Here is a 22,090-nt window from a genome sequence, read left to right as displayed (position 1 = left end):
GGCTGACACTTGAACTTTAATTGAGTTGCATGCCAAGCCTATAGTTAGTGCTGTTTTTAGAGATTCCAAAATATTTGCGATATCTGGAGTTAACGGGGAGAAACTATGCTGTAATGCGAAGTCCACAAATTTTCCCCAAATCCTGGAATATGTGGTGTTTGTTGTAGTCTTCCTTGCCCCCAGTAATGTAGCGATCACCTCCTCTGAGAGGCCCTGTGCATGCAGTTGGGCCCATTCAACAGACGGGCCATCAGCCACAGCCTCTTTGTTGGGGTGCACCCACTGTTCCTGCTATAACAGCTCCCTCCTGAGAGGTAGGTGTACTGGTGGGGCTGACGCCATCTGCAAGAGCAGAGGAAACCAGAAGGGTACAATTAGGTATGACAGGATTAGGATTCGCGATCTTCAGCAGGGTCCTCATGATTAATGGGATTGGCGGAAACAGGTACACTAGGGGAAACCGCCATAAGATCGAGAAGGCATCCTGGGCTATCGCCTCATTGCATTCCCTTGTGTGGCCATCAGATCTATATTGGGTGTCCCTCATCTGGCAAAAATTGGTTGAATATAGTGACTGCTGATTGCCCATTCTCCACGGCTGGGAAACCTCTGGCTCAGATGGTCTGCTATCTGGTTTTGGCTGCCTGGAATGTACACTGCTGTTAAATCCTCCACGAGTCTCGGCCCAGTGGAGAATTTTGGTTGCTAACTGAAGTAACGCCAGACTCTTGGTTTCTCCCTGTCGGGTGATATATGATACCGCTGTCTGGTGCTCCAATTGAAGTTTGACCCGAGCTCCCTGAATCATCCCCTTGAATACCACCAGGGCCATGTATGCTACCTGTAGTTCCAGTAGATTGGAGTGTCTGGTTTTTGTCATGCTCCACCTGCCTTGAACATGCCTGCCGAGGCAGTGAGCCCCCCAGCCAGGGAGGCTGGCGTCCCAGGTAATTACAATCCAGTCTCCCGGCCTGAGAGGCATGCCCCGCGACAGGGTTTCTGGCAAGGTCCACCAGCTTAGACTCTCTCGGATCCATCCTGGTATCCAGATCTTCTGGTCCAATGACTGGCCATACCATTGTCCCAGGAAAGACATCTGGAAGGCTCTCATATGGAATCTTGCCCAAGGTATCGCCGGGATAGCTGCAATGAACATCCCCAACACTGTCTTGCCGACAGCGTTGAAGCCTCCATTACCCTGTAGACACAGGCTTATAGTTCGGCCACCTTGCGATATGGCAGAAGAATCCGACCTGACTGGGTGTCGAACACCATGACTAAATACTCCATCCATTGGGCAGGAATGAGGTTGCTCTTTTGACTGTTTATTAGCCATCCGAAGTTGGACAGGATTGCTATCACCTTATCGCGCTGTAGCACCAGCTGCTTGCTTGAATGTGCCACAACAAGAATGTCATCTAAATAATAAAATTTTTTTATTCCCTGCAATTGGATAAATGTTATGGTCGCCAACAGGATCTTGGAGAAAACTTTGGGAGCTGCGTTGATGCCGAAGGGCAGACATTTGAACTGATAATGTCTTTCCTCTATGGTGAATCTGAGGTACTTTTGATGATGTTTGTAGATTGGGATGTGTAAATAGGCATCTGCCAAATCGATTGAGATTAACCAATCTCCTTGTTGAACCACTGATGCTATTGTATATATTGACTCCATCCTGAATCTTTTGGGAAGGATGAAAAGATTTAGGAACCTCAGATTTAACACCGGTCTGAGCCCTCCGGATGCTTTGGGTACTAGGAATATCGGAGAATATACTCCCTTCCCCTGGCACTCCTGTGGCACTGACGTAATTGCTTGTTTCCGGAGATAATTCGGTAAAGTATTCCTGCAAACACTTGCGTTTCTTCTCATCCTGTGGGTAATGTGTTCAGACAAAGATATTCAGAGGTTTTTTTTTAAATCTTATCTTGTACCCATGCTTTATGGTCTGTCGGATCCAGCGGTCCTTCACATTCTTTGTCCACTCCCTCCAGTATCTTGCCAACCTGGCTCCAACCTGGAGGGTTTGAATGGATTGACTGTCAAAAAGACTTCTCAGTCTTTTTTGCCACCTGCCCTGCCGTCAATCACCTTGCGCAGGAAGGAGCTCTGTGTATCCCTCCATTGAGGTCTGTTGTATTCATAGCCTGGTCTATATAATCTGGCCTTGCAGCCCCTTCTGGAATCGAACTGGCCCGGAAGGGTTGCTGTCTCTTCCTAGAGGCCTGAGGTAAATTTTGAAAAAATATCTTATGCCGCGTACACACGATCGCACATTCCAACAACAAAATCCATGTTTTTTTTCCGACGGATGTTGGCTCAAACTTGTCTTCCACACACACGGTCACACAAAGTAGGACGGAAATTCCGAACGTCAAGAACACGGCGACATACAACACGTACGACGAGCCGAGAAAAATGAAGTTCAATAGCAAGTGCTGCTCTTCATGCATGATTCCGAGCATGTGTGGAACTTTGTGTGTCGGAATTGTGTACACACGATCGGAATTTCTGAAAACGGATTTTGTTGTCGGAAAATTTGAGAATCAGCTCTCAAATTTTGTGTGACGGAAAGTCCGATGGAAAATGTCTGATGGAGCCTACACACGGTCGGAATTTCCAACAAAAGCTCCCTTCGAACATTTTCCGTCAGAAAATCCGACCGTGTGTACGGGGCATAAACCTTCTCTGGAGGTTTAGAGTCTTGATCCCATTCTATGGCCTCCTTTATGGCCGTAATGTATGGCTCAATCAGATGGAAGTCGAACAAATGCTTGGACCACTGGGAGATCGGTCCCTCCGTTTGGAATGGGACCCTGGTTGCAGGGACTTAGGGCAGTGGCGGGACTTTTCATTCCAGGAATATCTTTTTTTAGGGCTTGTGCACCTAAAATAGACTAAGCAACACGTTAATTACATGTGTGGCACTCTTTTACAGATTTAGTCCCCTGTAGACCCCTCCTACCTTTCCTCAGATCTTCGTGCCTGCTGTGGCGAGCTTGTTGCTACGGACGGAACGATAGAAAAATACGTTTAGTAATAGACACATCTGGTATTTATCCTCTTCCACTCCCTCCCCTTATCTTATACTTTTCTTTTTTTTTGTGTGTGCTGGCCCTTTAAATCGTCGGTCATCTTACCCGCAGCAAAGAAGTGCAGGATGACAGAGAGGGCTGGGCGCAACAGCAGTGATCAATTTAGCCAAACCTGGCTGGGAGGGAAGAGTAGAAGGAGAGTTTAAACAGCACATAAACTGACCAAGGGAGTTCGGGGAGGAGGACCGTGATACTACCTACTGGATTTTCTGCCTCTGAAGCCCACAGTGCTCGGCACCTGCTGCCGCAGTAGGTGTCTGGTTTTATGGTGTGCTGGTTACCCCAGCAACATACGGCTGCTCTTGCTAAGCCCCGCCCCCGTGATGTCATTGGGCGGCGACCTCGGCTCCAGGGAGGGAGATGGCATGGTCCTAGAGCTTGGGAGCCCTTTGCAGGTAACTTTTAAATTCCTCTTCAGCTCACCACAGCCTATGTGTGTCGTTTAGACAACAGATGCCCGCAGCCCAGGCACTCAGGGCGTCCAGTGTCATAAGAGGATTTTCCTCTATCCTTTCTGGACCTTCCAACACCAGGAGAGGCTCAACCTGGGGGGGAAAAAGGTTCCGTATGGGGGTGTAGCTGGAATTCAGTCTGGTGGCCTGGCGACCAATGAAAAAAGAACACAAGGGGGAGGGGAGGACAGGGATTTATAACGCTGGAAGAAGGTGGTCCTGACGGTTAATGAGAAACAGTTAACCCATAGTGTACTGGTGGAAGGATGACCAGGAAAAGAAGATTCCAAGAAAAGAAGATGCCAAGAAAATTATTTTCTGTAGCAACATGAGAAGAAATTGAAGGCTTGGTTGATTGATTTTCGGAATCAATAGTGGCACCATCAGATCACAAAACGCACAAAATTTCAGATTTCTTAAAGAAATTTTGTTCGTAATTTGACCCACCTATGGCTTTCATAAACCAGGGAAACTGCATGGTTTTTATATGTTCTATCAGGGAAGAACTTTGGGGCATATTCGCCCTGGAACATGGTTATTAAGATTTGATGGGCTGCCCCCTAGGTAGAGATACCTAACCATTCAGAAATTGATCAATGTGATTTCCACAGTCAGTGACACGTGATGTTCATTGTATACCTGCCTGCCCCTCGTTCCATGCTACAAAGAAGTGGTGGGCCCATGAGTAAAGAATTTTGTGAGGACGTGTCCTAGTATTTGTTCATAGGTTTAACTGGTAGCTAAATGCATACAGGTGGCCCTCGTAGAAGCCTTAGTAAGTGTCTAGTATGTTTTTTATTAAATAAAGCAGTCAACAAAGAAAAGCCAATGCATTTTAGAGGCTAAAAAAGTTCCACTTTGTGGGGGCTGAGAAGTGGGAGAAGTCATAAGTCAGTGACATATGCTGAGCAATATATAGCTGCCTGCTCCACATTCAGACCTGCAATAACAGCATCTGGCACAGGGAAACTTTCCAGCACCAACATCTAACATATCATATAGCCAAATACCGGCAGCAGCAATGAAAGCTGATGCTTTAGGATGAAGAAAGGTGTGTCACAATAAACCATGTATTTTAGGAACACACATCTTTCACCCACCAATCAGTTTGGCACCATGGCACATTCTCTGTGTGACATTTTTTTTAGCCAACAGAAATGATTCCCTACCTAGAAAGAACTGTAATTTTAAGCATCACCATCCAAAATGCTCTCAGGATGGTTATTTCTGTAAGATTTTCTTAGGGACATTGGACTCTAAAGCAAGAATTCCAGCCATAGGTGTGCACAGCCAATTGCATTAGGGTGTACACCCCAAAGCTCAAACACATATGCGTGGGTGTATGTGTATATATAGCAGGGATATGCAATTAGCGGACCCCCAGCTGTTGCTAAACTACAAGTCCCATCATGCCTCTGCCTCTGGGTGTCATGCTTGTGGCTCTCAGAGTCTTGCTATGCCTCATGGGAATTGTAGTTCTACAACAACTGGAGGTCTGCTAATTGCATATCCCTGATATATACTGATGATGGTGTCAGTAGAGCAGTGACAGTGTCATTAGGACAGAGATTGGTGTCAGTAGGGCAGTGGACGGTGCCAGAAGTTTTTATTTGTTTTATTTTATTTTTTTAAATTTTATTTTTGTAATTATTTTTTCACTATTTTTTTATAAGCCCCATTAGGGGGCTTTTGTGAATATCAGTGGTCTAAACAGGGGGAATCTGCGCCACACAGGGTGAGTAGGGTGTGCCCAAGCACACTTGGCACACCCTGTGCGCACACCTATGATTCCAGACAATTTTTTTTCCACCAGCGGATAAAGTGAGGAAGGGTTTGAAACTCTGGTTCGACGTGTCCTTGTTTGGGAAAACCTTCACCTTCTAACTTGTTGAATACTGTCACTGGAAAAGTTATTGGGAATCTTTTAATGGGGACATCAGTTCTAATCCCAAGTTTAAAAAATAGGATTCCTTCTCACTTTGCACAGAATTTCTTTCAGTTGTGTTCTGTTGTGTCATAGGTGGAATCCTTTAGTTCTCCCATATAGAGGAGTGTATGGCTCCCATGGTTCAGAGAGACAGGATCTTCCATTCTATGGATAGCATAGGACCCACTAACCATGGGGTACTTTGTCGCAGTAAGTGGGCTTAAGCACCATATAGCGCTATATAGCATTTGGTGTGATCAAATCCCCATATTTTTTGATAATATTTTTTGAAAATGTTTAGGTGTTTTAAATAGCCTTGCAGGAGGTAAATTTCTTTTTTGCATGTGTGCGCTGTAATATTTTGTTCTGTTGTGTCTCAGGGATAGGAAGTGAGAGGAAATCTCTGTAATGAGGACACAGATAGTAATTTGTAAAAATTATTGGTCAATAGGGTGCATCCAGTTCCACTTGCCTTGAAAAGTTGCATAAGAACAGAGGTGACACTCACAATGCCAAAATAGCAGCTTGGTATATGTACACTGTGTACACTGTACACCTAAGTTACCAGTTAGGTTCATTCTCATTCGTCTTTATTCCACTAAAGGTTTGAGTCTAGTTGCTTGTTATGGGGCAATACAAATAGTTTTTATTCAGACATGTTACTGTCCTTTGAACTCTAGAAAATCTTTGCACCCTAATCTGACTAGCTGTTATGGGGCAAAATAGAAAATTAATATTTCATACAGGATACTGTGTTTGGAACTCTCTAAAAAATAATTTTTTATTCATCATTCAACTCCACTGCATCACCAAGGAAAATAAACTACTGCCAGGAAAATCTGCAGAATCCGACACGTCCAAGAGAGAGAGGTCGAAGCAAAAAAAATAAAAATAGGCAAAGGGCAGGCATGACTAGGCCAGCAGGATAGTACAGCAGTCAGTGGGTTAATGGTAATATGGTCAGGGGTTGGTAAGGGGCTGTTGGCTTTGACTGGTGTAGGTAATGCTAGGGAGGGGCAAGGACTGTGGGGAGGTGGGTTCATGAAGTCTGAGGGGCACTTCGAGGCAGACAGACGATGATGAAGCTTCCCACCCTCCTGTCCTGTGGATGTTGGACTTGTTGGGTGGTTGTAGTGTGATGGCGGTTGGGGTCATTGGAAGCATCCAAATTTTACTGTGTAAGACACGCCTATAGTATGGCATCCTATGGTTAATCCCAGTTAACGGTGGTTTAACGGGATTTGTGGAGATGGGAGTTGTCAGCAGGAATTGTGGTATTGTCCTCGAATGAGTGTTCTGTGACTGAGGACCTTCAAGTGGTTCCACAGATACAAAGTTTGAGTTGGTTTCGGTAGTGCTTCCAAGGATCGGCAATTTGGTGGTCATTATGTTATTGTTCTATATTTCTGTTCTAAGGAATGGTGATATGTTGTGTATTGTTAATAAATGGCCGCTACAGCCCATTTTACTCCAAAAGAGTGTCAATCGTATATTTTTAGTGATAAGTGGAAAGTGGGGTTTACTGGGCTGCAGAGGTCTACAGCAATGTCTTATGCCGCGTACACACGAGCGGACTTTACAGCAGACTTTGCCCGGCGGACTTTTCGACGTACTTTACGATGGACTTTCTGAATGAACGGACTTGCCTACACACAATCCACCAAAGTCCGTCGAATTCGTACGTGATGACGTACGACCGGACTAAAACAAGGAAGTTCATAGCCAGTAGCCAATAGCTGCCCTAGCGTGGCTTTTTGTCCATCGAACTAGCATACAGACGAGTGGACTTTTCGACCGGACTCGATTTCGATGGATTGATTTAAAACATGTTTCAAATCTAAGTCCATCCAACTTTTGAGAAAACAAAGTCCGCTGGAGCCCACACACGATCGAATTGTCCGATGAAATCCCGTCCGCCGGGCAAAGTCTGACGTAAAGTCCGCTCGTGTGTACGCGGCATTAGTCATGTCAGATTCCTGCTTTCTTTCTGCACTGGCACCTACATCCCCAGAGGATACAGTAATGACATACGGGTAGAATCTGACGCTTCTCTTGGCAGGGACCCAAGAATCTGAAGTTTCAGACTCTACAAATTATTTGGGCAGTGGTTTCTTTTTACTCCAGCAGAAATTGGTGGCATGGACAGTTGGGAAGGTAACTCTTTTTCTCCAGGGAGGGACTTATTTTACATATAAAATTTTGTTGACAGAGTCATTTTAAAGAAATACAAGAGAAAGAAAATTTGTTTGCTATTATGAGTTGGAGAGGAAGATAGGGCCAAAACAAGATGAGACTTGTCTGCAGTGGAAAGAAAGATGTGTCTATTGCAAAGATACAACCAAAAGCAAACTTACTTTCAGCCAGATAGATAAATAAGTAAACTAGCTTTATAGTTTGTAGCCTACATGAAGCTATCAGAAAGATATTGTCATTTTAGTGACTTTATTAGTCAGCTGGAAACAAACTTCACTGAAAAACATCACACATAATTGAAGGTTCTGATCTTGTTAAGACAAATATTGCAAGAACCCCTGGAGCACCCGAGGTTCAGTTAAAACTCATGGCCTAAACATCATGTATTACAAAGGCAAAGATCCCACACCTAACAGACAAGTGGCACTAAAAGAAATACATGCACATTAGTTTGACATGATGACCAACTAGGTATTGATGATTCGGCCGCTGGTGGGGCGTTTTTAACCCCTCCGCTAGCGGCCGAAAAGGGGTTAAATGCGCCCGTAAAACGCTGCCGGAGTGGCGTTTTGCCGGCGGTATCGCAGCGCTGACCAATTGATTTAAATGGGGAGCAGCGGTGGAGGAGCAGTGAGTTCACCGCTCCTTCACCGTTTCAAAGAAGCTGCTGGCAGAACTTTTTGTGATGCCCTGCCAGCGCACCGCGAGTGAATGGAGCCGCTTTTTTCAGGCGCTATGCAGGCTCTATTTTTAGCGCTGTAGCGCCTGAAAAACGCCGCAGTGTGAAAGGGGTCTTAGATCAAGGATTTTTAATCTGAATTATATGTGATGGATCAGAACACAAAAGTCTAAGTTGGTAAAGTAAAATTAAAAAATATATACATAAAACAATTTTTCAAAAATAAAAAACTGATAATTGCATGTGCGTATGTATTCACCCCCTTTGTTATGAAGCCCATAAAAAGCTCTGGTGCAACCAATTACCTTCAGAAGTCATATAATTAGTGAAATGATGTCCACCTGTGTGCAATCTAAGTGTCACATGATCTGTCATTACATATACATACCTTTTTGAAAGCCTCCAGAGGCTACAACACTTAAGCAAGAGGCACCAGTAACCAAACACTGCCATAAAGACCAAGGAACTCTACAAATAAGTAAGGGACAATGTTGTTGAGAAGTACAAGTCAGGGTTAGGTTATAAAAAATATCCAAATCTTTGATGATCCCTAGGAGCACCATCAAATCTATCATAACCAAATGGAAAGAACATGGCACAACAGCAAACCTGCCAAGAGACGGCCGCACACCAAAACTCACGGACCGTACAAGGAGGGCATTAATCAGAGAGGCAGCACAGAGACCTAAGGTAACCCTGGAGGAGCTGCAGAGTTCCACAGCAGAGACTGGAGTATCTGTACATAGGACGATAATAAGCCGTGCGCTCCATAGAGTTGGGCTTTATGGCAGAGTGGCCAGAAGAAAGCCATTACTTTCAGCAAAAAACAAAATGGCACGTTTTGAGTTTGCGAAAAGGCATGTGGAAGACTCCCAAAATGTATGGAGGAAAGTGCTCTGGTCTGATGAGACTAAAACTGAACTTCAAAGAAAACGCTATGTCTGACGCAAACCCAACACATCACATCACCCAAAGAACACCATCCCCACAGTGAAACATGGTGGCGGCAGCGTCATGCTGTGGGGATGTTTTTCAGCAGTCAGGACTGGGAAACTGGTCAGAGTTGAGGGAAAGATGGATGGTGCTAAATACAGGGATATTATTGAGCAAAACCTGTACCATTCTGTGTGTGATTTGAGGCTAGGACAGAGGTTCACCTTTCAGCAGGACAATGACCCCAAACACACTGCTAAAGCAACACTTGAGTGGTTTAAGGGGAAACATGTAAATGTGTTGGAATGGCCTAGTCAAAGCCCAGACTTCAATCCAATAGAAAATCTGTGGTCAGACTTAAAGATTGCTGTTCACAAGCGCAAACCATCCAACTTGAAGGAGCTGGAGCAGTTTTGCAAGGAGGAATCACAGTGCTAAGATGTGGCAAGCTCATAGAGGCTTATCCAAGCCGACTTGGAGCTGTGCTAGCCGCAAAAGGTGGCTCTACAAAGTATTGACTTGAGGGGGGTGAATAGTTATGCACATTGACTTTTTCTGTTATTTTGTCCTATTTGTTGTTTGCTTCACAATAAAAAAAAAAAAAAAATCTTCTAAGTTGTGGGCATGTTCTGTAAATGATGCAAATCCTCAAACAATCCATGCTAATTCCAGGTTGTGAGCCAACAAAACATGAAAAATGCCAAGGGGGGTGAATAAAAAAAGGCACTATAAAGTGCAAGGCACTGTTAAATCGCACAAGGCCAAAAATATCACATCCACAGGTGGGCGGTAAAAGTTGGGGAAGTTATATTAAAGTTTCATCAACACTATAGGGTGGTAAATATACCAGTTACCTATGTCCACCCTGGACATGTATGAAACCATATGTGGCCAAAGATCTTACATCTGTAGATGGGCGGTAAAAGTTGGGGACAATCTATTGAGATCCCATCAACCCTATAAAAGTTGAATATGATGACATATTAAGCCATGGGCAACCCTGGACATTTATAAAATCACACATGGACAGAAGTATCAGATCTGTAGGTAGGCGGTAAAAGTTGGGGAAAATATACTAAAACCCCCATAGACCCTATAGGATGGTAAATGTACTAGTTACCTACATCTACCTACAAATCTCACATCCGCAAATGGGTGGTATAAGTTGGGGAAAATATACTAAAATCCCATCAACCCTATAAATATTGCATATTAAGCCATGTGGCAACCCTGGACATGTATACAATCACACATGGCCAGAAGTGTCACATCCATGAGTGGGTGGTAATAATTGGGGAAAATATACTAGAGTACCAACAACCCTATATAATGGTGAAAGTACAAGTTACCTGTACCCACCCATCGCATGCAGGACAGGGATGTAGGCATAGGTGTGTGAAGACTATTGCATAAGGGTGTGTACCCCAAAGCAGTAGAGCAGTGGATGGTGTCAGTAGGGCAGAAGTTGGCGTCAGTAGAGCAGTGGACAGTGTCAGTAAAGCAGAGATTGATGTCAGTAGTTTATTTTTATTATTTTTTATTATAACTTTTTTTACAATTATTATTATTTTTATTTTTATTTTATTTATTTTTTATTTTTATTTTATTATTTTTATTATTATTATTTTTTTTTTTTACAAATTTTTAGGCTTTGGTGAAATACCAGGGGTCTCACTTTTGAGACAAAGAAAGAGACTGAGGACATAGTTTCCCCAGCCCCTCTTCTGCAGCCAAGCAGCAGGGGGAATCTGTGCAGCACCGCGTGATTAGGGTGTGCCCAGTAAGAGAGATGTGGTTGGAAACAAATACTGATCCAGGGGACCAAGAGCCGGCAATGGATATAAAGGTGGAAAAACCAGAGCAGAGAAGAGGGGCAAAAAAAGAACAGCCAGTCGGAGCTGTTCAGGTGATGGAGGGAAGTGTTGTTCAGACTCATTCAAAGAAATGACTCACATCCCGCTCAAAACTGAGTCACAGGGGAATACGAGTCTGGAGATGGAACATCCAAAACACTTCTCTCCGACACAACAACCGAAAAGAATCCCCTCCCCTTTTGGGGGTCCTGATCTTATCAATGACCTGAACCTGTAAAGCCGCCTCCACCCATGGCATGTGTTGAAGTGTTTTGCCACTTTGGTGGATAAGTTCTTTTCCACACTATACAGATGTTCCTGGAAGCGATCACGAAGACGCCTTGTTGTCCTACCCACATACTGGACTCTACACAGGGTAAAAGTAATAAGATATACTACATACCTGGTGTTACAATTAAAGAAAGGGTGAATTTCAAATTCCTTCTGGTTTGTGGTAGAGCAAAACTTGTTTCCTCCATGAATGTGGTTACAACATGAGCACTCCCTTGACCCGCACTTATAGTTCCCCTTGAAGTGTAACCAGGTGAATGATTTGAAGGGTTCCTTATAAAAGAAACTGGGGGATAAATAGCGACCCAGCGTGGGGGCTCTACGTGAAACCACATTCACCCCATCCCGCAGAATATCCGCACATGTTTCATCTGCATGTAGGATGGGCAGGTGTCTATTGAAAATTCTCTTAATTTAGTTGAACTCATTACTGTAGGGCGTAGAGAGGGTGAGTTTATTCTGTTGTTTATTCCTACAGGGATCTTTTTTCCCTAAAATTTCCCCTCTATTCTTCTGTTTGGCTATGGACAGAGCCCTGTCCAACATCCATCTCCTGTATAAAGACATAGCCTACTGTTCAAAACATTCATCATCACTACAGATGCACCTAACTCGCAGGAATTCCCCAACGGGAATACCCCTGATGGTGTGCCTCGGGTGACTTGATTGGGCAGTTAGGTGAACATCCAGGTAACACGCCTCTTTGTCGTTCGCATATCCAGTGAAGGAAAGGTTTCTATCATTACAGTTAGGCTTCATGTACACTGCTGCTGGTAAACAGATGTTTAGGAGCAGTTGGGTGTTTTTTTTTAGCTGCCCCTGAAGTCTCCTCTATGTTATCTTATCAGTACATGTACACATGGTCGTTTATAGTCATTTTTAGGCAGTTGAGTTTAGAAGCATTTTTTGGAAAGCAAACAAATGCGTTCAGGACGGATGTTCACACCAAATGCCTGTAATGCCGCGTACACACGAGCGGACTTTTTGACAGGACTAGTCAGACGAACAATTCGACTGTGTGTGGGCTTCATCGGACCTGCAGCGGACTTTTTCGGTCGAAAATCTGACGGACTTTAGATTTGGAACATGTTTCAAATCTTTCCGACCGACTCGAGTCCGGTCGAAAAGTCCGCTCGTCTGTATGCTAGTCCGACGAACAAAAACCGACGCTAGGGCAGCTATTGGCTACTGGCTATCAAGTTCCTTATTTTAGTCCGTTCATACGTCATCACGTACAAATCCGTTGGACTTTGGTGTGATCGCGTGTAGGCAAGTCCGTTCATTGGGAAAGTCCGTCGGAAGTCCGCCGAAAGTCCGTCGGATAGACCGTCGGACCAGTCCGGTCAAAAAGTCCGCTCGTGTGTACGCTGCATAACAGTTTGTAAACTCGGTAACTCGCATTTGGCCATGTTTCGTTTATGGGGCGTACACACGGTCTGACTTTTCGTCTACAAAAGTCCGACAGCCTGTCCGACAGACTTCCGGCGGACTTTCGGCGGACTTGCAGCAGACTTTCTAACGAACGGACTTGCCTACACACGACCACACAAAAGTCCGACGGATTCGTACGTGATGACGTACACCGGACTAAAATAAGGAAGTTCATAGCCAGTAGCCAATAGCTGCCCTAGCGTGGGTTTTTGTCCGTCGGACTAGCACACAGACGAGCGGATTTCGGGGTCCGTCGTAGTTACGACGTAAAGATTTGAAGCATGTTTCAAATCTAAAGTCCGTCGGATTTGAGGCTGAAAAAGTCTGCTGAAAGTCCGGAGAAGCCCACACACGATCGGATTACCAGCCAGCTTTAGTCCGTCGGCGTCCGTTGGACTTTTGTAGACGAAAAGTCCGACCGTGTGTATGCCCCATTACAGGTGTTTTTAATGGAGATACATTTTTCACTGTTTGAAAAAAAAAAACGCTCCTAAATGCAAAAGCGACTTTTTAAATGTTTTTAAACGTCGGTTACTATCTGTCAAGTTAAATCATTCAGGAGAGGTTTTAAAATGTCCCGTGAACATTAAGCCTTAAAGAGGAAGTAAACCCTGGTGGGTTTTACTTCCTATTTGTTTCCCTGCAAAGGTAAAGCATAATGGGCTACTATGCATCGCATAGTAGCCCATTATGTGTCACTTACCTGACGTAGGAGCCTGCGATGTCCCCGATTTCCTCACTGGCAGCGAGCGCCCATTCTTCACCCCTCTTCCTTCCGGGGCCACAAACTCCGGCTCTGTGACTGACCGGAGTCGCAGGAGCCGCCAGTCATGGCATGACCCCAGCTTGAAACGGCACAGCATGCCCTTTTAAGATTGCGCATGGGCTGAATACGGCATCGTTCACAGATATAGTAAATACCTCAGAAACCGTGTAGGTTTAGAAGATATTTCAAGCACCTACAGGTAAGCCTTAATCTAGGCTTACCTGTAGGTGAAAGTGGTCTGTAAGGGTTTACAACCACTTTAAAGTGTTCCAGAAGTGCCAGCAGGCACTCCACACTGTTCTACACCACCACTATCGTTCTCCACCATTATGGATTCTTTCATTTTGTTTGAATGTTTCACTTGGTGAATATTTGTTTTTACGTGTTTATATTTGTATGTTTTGATTTAATCATTGATCAAGGTTGTCACCTGCCTCTGATTGACGTTCCCCTAGCACCTGTACAGGGGATGGATCTATAGAACACATATCAGTTAGGCATGTCTTTGTAATGATTAAGCACATTTCTGTTGTGTGAAAAACGTCTACTTTGACCACTGCTGGTGTCCTCTGTCATTTTGGATATTTTCATATTCCAATAAACTTTACTTGGAGCCCACGTGAGGTCCAGCCCTTTCTTATTTTGACAATTTACTGCGTTACTTTAACTGACAATTGCACTGTCATGCGATGATGTACCCATATAAAATTGATGTCCCTTTTCCCCACAAATAGAGCTTTTTTTTGGTGGTATTTGATCACTTCTGCGGTTTCTATTTTTTGAGCTATAAACAAAAAAGACTGACAATTTTGAAAAAAAAACAATATTTTTTACTTTCTGCTATATAACATATCCGATAAAAAAAAAACAAAATCTAAATTTCTTCATAAAATTAGGCCAATATATATTCTGCTACATATTTTTGGTAAAAAAAATCCCAATAAACGTATATTGATTGGTTTATGCAAAAGTTATAGTGTCTACAAACTATGGGATATTTTTATTTATTTATTTTTTTACTAGTAATGGCGACAATCGGAGACTTATAGCAGGGCTGCGACAAAAGTGAGTACACCCCTAGTGAAAGTGTCTAAATTGGGCCCAAAGTGTCAATATTTTGTGTGGCCACCATTATTTTCCAGCACTGCCTTAACCCTCTTGGGCATGGAGTTCACCAGAGCTTCACAGGTTACCACTCGAGTCCTCCTCCACTCCTCCATGACGACATCATGGAGCTGGTGGATGTTAGAGACCTTGCGCTCCTCCACCTTCCATTTGACGATGCCCCACAGATGCTCAATTGGGTTTAGGTCTGGAGACATGCTTGGCCAGTCCATCACCTTTACCCTCATCTTCTTTAGCAAGGCAGTGGTCATTTTGGAGGTGTGTTTGGGGCGTTATCATGTTGGAATATTGCCCTGTGGCCCAGTCTCCAAGGGGAGGGGATCATGCTCTGCTTCAGTATGTCACAGTACATGTTGACATTCATGGTTCCCTCAATAAACTGTAGCTCCCCAGTGCCGGCAGCACTTATGCAACCCCAGACTATGGCACTCCCACCACCATGATTGACTGTAGGCAAGACACATTTGTCTTTGTACTCCTCACTTGGTTACCGCCACACACGATTGACACCATCTGAACCAAATAAGTTTATCTTGGTCTCTTTAGACAACAGGACTTAGTTCCAGTAATTCATGTCCTTAGTCTGCTTGTCTTCAGCGAACTGTTTGTGGGCTTTCTTGTGCATCATCTTTAGAAGAGGCTTCCTTCTGGGATGACAGCCATGCAGACCAATTTCATGCAGTGTACGGTGTATGGTCTGAGCAATGAATGGCTGACCTCCCACCCCTTCAACCCCTACAGCAATGCTGGCAGCACTCATATGTCTATTTCCCAAAGACAACCTCTGGATATGATGCTGAGCACGTGCACTCAACTTTTTTGGTTGACCATGGCGAGGCCTGGTCTGAGTGGAACCTGTCCTGTTAAACCGCTGTATGGTCTTGGCCACTATGCAGCATCTCAGTTTCAGGGTCTTAGCAATCTTCTTATAGCCTAGGTCATCTTTATGTAGAGAAACAATTCTTTTTTTCAGATCCTCAGAGAGTTCTTTACCATGACGTGCCATGTTGAACTTCCCGTGACCAGTGTGAGAGAGTGAGAGCGATAACATCAAATTTAACACACCTGCTCCCCATTCACACCTGTGACCTTGTAACACTAGCGAGTCAAATGACACCGGGGAGGGAAAATGGCTTCATGGACCCAATTTTGACATTTTTACTTAGGGGTGTACTCACTTTTGTTGCCAGCGGTTTAGACATTAATGGCTGTGTGTTGAGTTATTTTGCAAATTTACACTGTTATATAAGCTGTACAGTCACTACATTGTAGCAAAGTGTAATTTCTTTAGTGTTGTCACAAGAAAAGATATTATAAAATATTTACAAAAATGTGAGGGTTGTACTCACTTTTGGGAGATACTGTATATGGGTGATAAGAATAAGAACCTGTGAAATCAAATCACAAATCCCTGGAAATCCTCATGAAGAGGTTTCCATGTGCCCCAGCTAGGCTACAAAGGATGATGCTATGTCTATAAATATATGTCAATGGAATGACCTACAAATCTGGGAACAAAACTCCCCTTTGCCAATACTTTATATTGGCTACCACTCTTTGATGAAGACAGTATTAATGATGAAAGATGCACTTGGGATGCAAAGGCATTTATTTGTCCTGATTTCCTATTATTAAATAAATAAGAAATTGAAACAAATAAAAGATCACATAAGTAAAAGCTGTATTTTGGCCTAGGCCGACAAGGCCCAGGCCTAGGGCGGCACTTGGCAGCCAGATCGCATATTTATCAAGCACAGCAGAGCATGCTGACAAGCAGCAGGGCCAGGACTACGGGATGCGGAAGGGGTGGAAGCTCCGGGCATAACAATTAACTGGAGGGGGGGGTAAAGTTCGGTGCGTAGGCAGCCCTGAGGTTGAAGTCTCCCAGCTGAAGATACATGGCATACAGACAGAAAGTAGAGCTGCAGCGGGGTGCTGAGTTCGCTCCTGCACCTGACACCAGTCCAAACTATTGCAAACTTTGCATTCTCTGTCAGGCGGAGTGATCTCCACCAGACAGGTGACTTTTAGTCCCAGCCTCTGAGGTGACGTCATTCAGATTGGACAGGAAGGGAACGTGGTGCCGGCGCCGATAAACTGAAGTAAGTACTAAGTAATGAACTTTGTAGCAACAGATCTTGCTTGTATGGTGTGGTATATGGAGAATATGGGGCGGGAGGAGCTGAGTGTACTGGGGCAGGGGCAGGGATGAGAGAAGTAGGGGTGCTGTGTCCTGGGGGGGAGCTCAAGCTCTGTGTACTAGAGGGCTAAGGGGTGGGTAAGGACTGTTCTGGGGGGGAGGGAGCTGTGCCCTGGGGTTGGTAGGAAAGGGAGAGCTCTGTGTACTGGGGGGGGGGGGGCGCTAGGGGGTGGGGGAAGCTCTATGTACTGGGGTAAGAATGGGGGGGTGAGGCTTTTAGTGAGGAAAGGGGGAAGGTCAGAGCAAAGTTGAGGGAGGAGCACTGTACTTGGGGGGTGGAAGGAGCGTGGGCTCTTTGTACCGGGGGGGGTGGGAGGAGAGGGGAGCTTTGCAATGGGGGGAGAATGAGGGGAAGTGGCGTAACTAGTGAGTGCAGGGGGTAAGGGGGTTTGCGGCTCACACCAGGTACCACAGCTCTGAGGTTGCCAATGCAGATCAAGTCTAATGTCACACACCATTGTCAGCTTGTCTGGTTACTCACAGTGGTGCCAGCATCTCACAGGGCACCACTAAATCACTCCGCTCCTCCTACCCACCCATAGAAAAGCATTCTATTAAGCAACAATAGTTGCAGTGTCACTAAGAATGCTTTTCTACGGAGTGGGCAGGAGGAGCGAAGTGATTTAACAATGGGGCCCTGCGAGGTCACACTCCTCTCGCATAGGTCCTACCCACATACCATCATGCTGCCATACGCATTCTATGGCAGAAAGTGTGGCACCCCAGCCACAGTACAAATTTAAAGTGGAGAACCTGCCTGAAACTGTAAGACCTCCTGTATATTCAGTGGAACCTGGAGTCCTGAGTTTTAAAACTAGCGGGCAGGCAAGGATTTTAATGCAGACGAGACAAAACCAAAATACACCACTGACTGCACCCCTACCTTGCAACCTATACAACCTTGCATTTACACTTCCTCTGCAGTCCTGACAAGGACTTTTGATGCATGCTGGAAAAGATAGTGGGCAGACCCACATGACTTCAAGTATTAGTTACCCCAACATTTCATATACCTGATATCTGTATGCTGTACCATGTACTTGTACTAAAGAGCACACGCTGTGGTCCACAGTGTGCTCCACTGGGACAGGAGCCCACACAAGCGGATATCCTCCACCAGCTTCTGGTCAACAAGGCACGTCCCCCAGCGCTAGTGGTGTAGCTAGCAGATCTGGCACCTGGGGCTGGTTATTTTTTTGCACCCCCCCCCCCAAGAAAAATGGTATGTGGAAATATAGCGGTACCACACCAAAACTGTGGGTGTGGTCAGATTGCATCAACAGTGGGATGGGCTTAAAGGACCATATGCTTTAATGACTGTGCCACAAGCGACTATGTAACAGACAGTACAAACCTCAGTACACTAATTTTAATAAAATAAAACTGTTCTATTGCATACCCTTTACTACACACAGCTACCCTTAAAGTGATATTAAAGTTTTTTGTTTTTTTTAAAATAACAAACATGTTATTCTTACCTGCTCTGTGTAATAGTTATGCACAGAGCAGCTTGGATCCTCCTCTTCTTGGGTCCATTGCCAGCCCTCCTGGCCCCTTCCTCTTTTTTGGTGCCCCCACAGCAAGCAGGTTGCTATGGAGGCCCGCTCCCGAGCCACAGTTCTTTGTATCCATTCACACACAGAGCCATGGCTCGACTCCGCCCCCTCCACCTGGATCGGAGGGGGCTCAGGTAAGTATTAGGTGGGGCTGGGGGGCTGCTGAACACAGAAGGTTTTTTACCTTCATGCATAGAATGATAAATAATAAAAACGTTTTTTTTATGTACATTTTTTATTAGCATGTTTCATTCTAAATGTGTTTTAAAAAACCTTTTGGTAGATATTTAATAAAATGTTATTGCGTTAAAAATGTGGTTTCCATGGCATGCATTGTGAAAGTGCCAGAATTTCTGTTGGGTATTTATTGGTGTCACCATTGAAGAAAATTTGTCTTCCTGTCCAGGCAACAACAGCTCCACGGTGGCACAGGAAGCAATAAGAATTTGATTGAGATTTGCAGACAACGGGGGGGATGCCCTGCATACCTGATGGTCCTGCCCCAGACTAGTAGGGTTCTGGTCTAGGGTTTTCAGCTTAGACCCTTTTCCATATAATGGTCTGTAGGGACGCAAGGCTGGCCCTATTACACTGCCCAATTCCCAGCTTATATGCATCACAGCAGAAGCTGGCCACATATCCCTTATCTTAGCTAAATGGACCATAGCTCAAGCATAGAAGACCCAGCGCATAGCCTTCCTGGTGGTGAAGATGCAAATGACTGCAATGATGCCTCATGAACAAACGTCCAGTATTCCAAATGATTCACATGCAAAATTTCTCAAGATTTGGGGACCATGGATCTCATATGAGTTCCCCTCACTCCAACCAGTCTGTTTAGGCCTTGCTTGACTGCTCCCCTTGGAGCCTCGAAATTACCCCCTCCTCCCCACCCTCTCTCTCTCTTGTCTGCACTCTTCTTTTCTTTCCCCTACATACTCTTTCTAATTTTTCTTGGTCTTTGCTTACACAGTCGCTGCCCTGTTGGGTTGGTTGCAGAAGAAGAGCCTCCCCCAGGTGACTGCGAGTAGATTTTGGAGGCATTTTTGCATTTTTAATGTTTTGATAGTATCCCTATGTTCCAGAATACCTTTATTTTAGTTGTCATGACTATAATCTTTATTACTACTGAGTAATGATTAACCATGATCTAGTCCCTGCATGGGTAATTCATAGGCTTGCCTTTGAATTCTTATGTTCATTCTCAAAACAATAAACATATTGAAACAGAAAAATTTGATTGAGGTTCTAATCCTTCCTCACTACATTGAAAACGCATAAAAAAAGTTTTGCTAAGGTTCCACTTTAAGCTACTGTAGGGAATAGAGGAAACAATACATTTTGAACAAGGGTTCTCACCATGGTTCCCTAGTCACTTTGGTTAAGATGACCAGGTGTCTCGAATTTCCAGAATGTGTGCTCAGGGAAAAAAAAAATCTTTCCAAGTTTGGTTGGAGAAATCAGCTGCTTCATTGGCGAGAGTGCATGCCAGATAACTGTTCCAATCTGAGCAGCTAAATTGATCTCTGCCAGTCTTTGGGCTTGTTGGTATGGCTGGGAAATGTAGTGAGCTTGTGTAATCTCTTACAGAAATAAGGGCGGTGGGTGCTAAAGGAAGTGTGCAGTGTGGCAGTTGTGATGAAACCGCAAAGAAAAAGAAAACAGAAGAGACAAATTGGTCTTCGAAGAAAACAGACATTATTCCAAAAAATGATCTCTCTTGGGTTTTCTATGATACGACATCATGAGCAAAAGTGCAGGAGCTATACAGGTGCATCTCAAAAAAATTTGTATATTATGACAAAGTAAATTTATTTCAGTAACTCAATTCAAAAAGTGAAACTCATATATTATATAGTTTCATTACACACAGAGTGATATATTTCAAGCATTTCTTTTGGCTTATGGCTTACAGCTAGTGAAAACCCACAATTCAGTATCTCAGAAAATTTGAATACTAAAATAAAAAAAGGATTTTTAATACAGAAATGTTGGCTTACTGGAAAGTATGACCATGTACAGTATAGTATGCTCTCAGTACTTGGTTGGGGCTCCTTTTGAATGAATTACTGCATCAATGCGGCGTGGCATGGAGGCAATCAGCCTGTGGCACTGCTGAGGTGTTATGGAAGCCCAGGTTGCTTTGATAGCGGCCTTCAGCTCGTCTGCATTGCTGGATCTGGTGTCTCATCTTCCTCTTGACAATACCCCGCAGATTCTTTGTGGGGTTTAGGTCAGGCGAGTTTGCTGGCCAGTCAAGCACAGTGATACCATGATCATTAAACCGGGTATGAGTACTTTTGGCAGTGGGCAGGTACCAAGTCCTGCTGGAAAATGAAATCAGCATCTCCATAAAGCTGGTCAGCAGAGGGAAGCATGAAGTGCTCTAGAATTTCCTGGTAGAGGGCTGCGCTGACTTTGGACTTGGTAAAACACAGTGGACCAACACCAGCAGATGACATGGCTCCCCAAATCATCGCTGACTTTGTAAACTTCACACTGGACCTCATGCAACTTGGATTCTCTGCCCCTCCACTCTTCCTCCAGGCTCTGGGACCTTGATTTCCAAATGAAATGCAACATTTTCCACAGTCTGAGACACTGTATTAAAAATCCTTTTTTAAATTGGTCTTATGTAATATTCAAAATTTCTGAGATACTGACTTTTGGATTTTTACTAGCTGTAAGCCATTATCATCAAAATTAAAAGAAAGAAATGCTTGAAATATATCACTCTGTGTGTAACACATCTAGATAATATATGAGTTTCACTTTTTGAACTGAATTACTGAAACAAATTAACTTTTTGATGATATTCTTATTTTATGAGATGCACCTGTACTGTATATATACTGTATATTGCACATTCACATTAGTCCCTGCCCTCAAGGGGCTTACTATCTAAGGTCCCTAATAATACATATACATATTAGGGCCAATTTAGACAGGAGACAATTAACCTACTACAGTATTACTTTAACTGTAGTATAGAAAAGTGAGGTCACACTGGCTGTGTCACCCGAAAGGGATATCTGCATTAGAAAACTGGCTGATCAGAGCTACAAATTTTATGACAGTTAGGCCAATTCACAATTATGTATCTCCTCCATTAATGTAACTTTTTGCCTGCACATCTGCTTTAGGCCCCTTTCACATGATCGGACCGTTCAGGTCCGCCTGTCAGTTTTGACGGCGGACCTGAACGGGTGCTCCATGTTAGCCTATGGAGCGACGGATGTCAGCGGAGACATAACATCCGACCCCGTCCGATCCGCTAAAAGCAGAGGGATGGCCCTACGTCCAGATCCGTCGCTGGCGGATCGGGTGAGATCTGACGAAAACGGACATGCTGTCCGTTTTCATCCGATCCCTCCATAGGCAGCAGCGGTGCCTGACAAGCCCCTCCCTGCTCAGTAAGCAGAGAGGGACCTGTCATCCGCCGGCTCAGCGGAGATCAACGGACTGATCTCCCGCTGAGCCGGCGGACAGAGGCGGGCTTCGTGGAAACGTAGTCTGCCTTGTGTGAATGAGGCCTTACGCTACAATGGCAAAAACTACATTCAATAAAGTCATTATTAGCAAGCCA

At 44.4% G+C, this 22,090-nt stretch overlaps 1 long non-coding RNA gene across 1 annotated transcript in view; it reads right to left on the bottom strand.

The window, feature by feature from the left end:
* The window catches only part of LOC141141390 (uncharacterized), a 40,683-nt gene extending 20,593 nt beyond the window's left edge, over positions 1-20,090 (bottom strand). The window contains exon 1 of the long non-coding RNA XR_012244056.1: positions 19,864-20,090. This is a non-coding gene — a long non-coding RNA (uncharacterized lncRNA). The remainder of the gene's footprint in view (positions 1-19,863) is intronic.
* Between the last annotated feature and the right edge of the window lie 2,000 nt (positions 20,091-22,090).

The sequence above is a fragment of the Aquarana catesbeiana genome, linkage group LG04 (assembly GCF_042186555.1).
Source record: "Aquarana catesbeiana isolate 2022-GZ linkage group LG04, ASM4218655v1, whole genome shotgun sequence".
NCBI lineage: Eukaryota > Metazoa > Chordata > Amphibia > Anura > Ranidae > Aquarana > Aquarana catesbeiana.
This window is presented reverse-complemented; position numbering and strand designations above follow the sequence as displayed.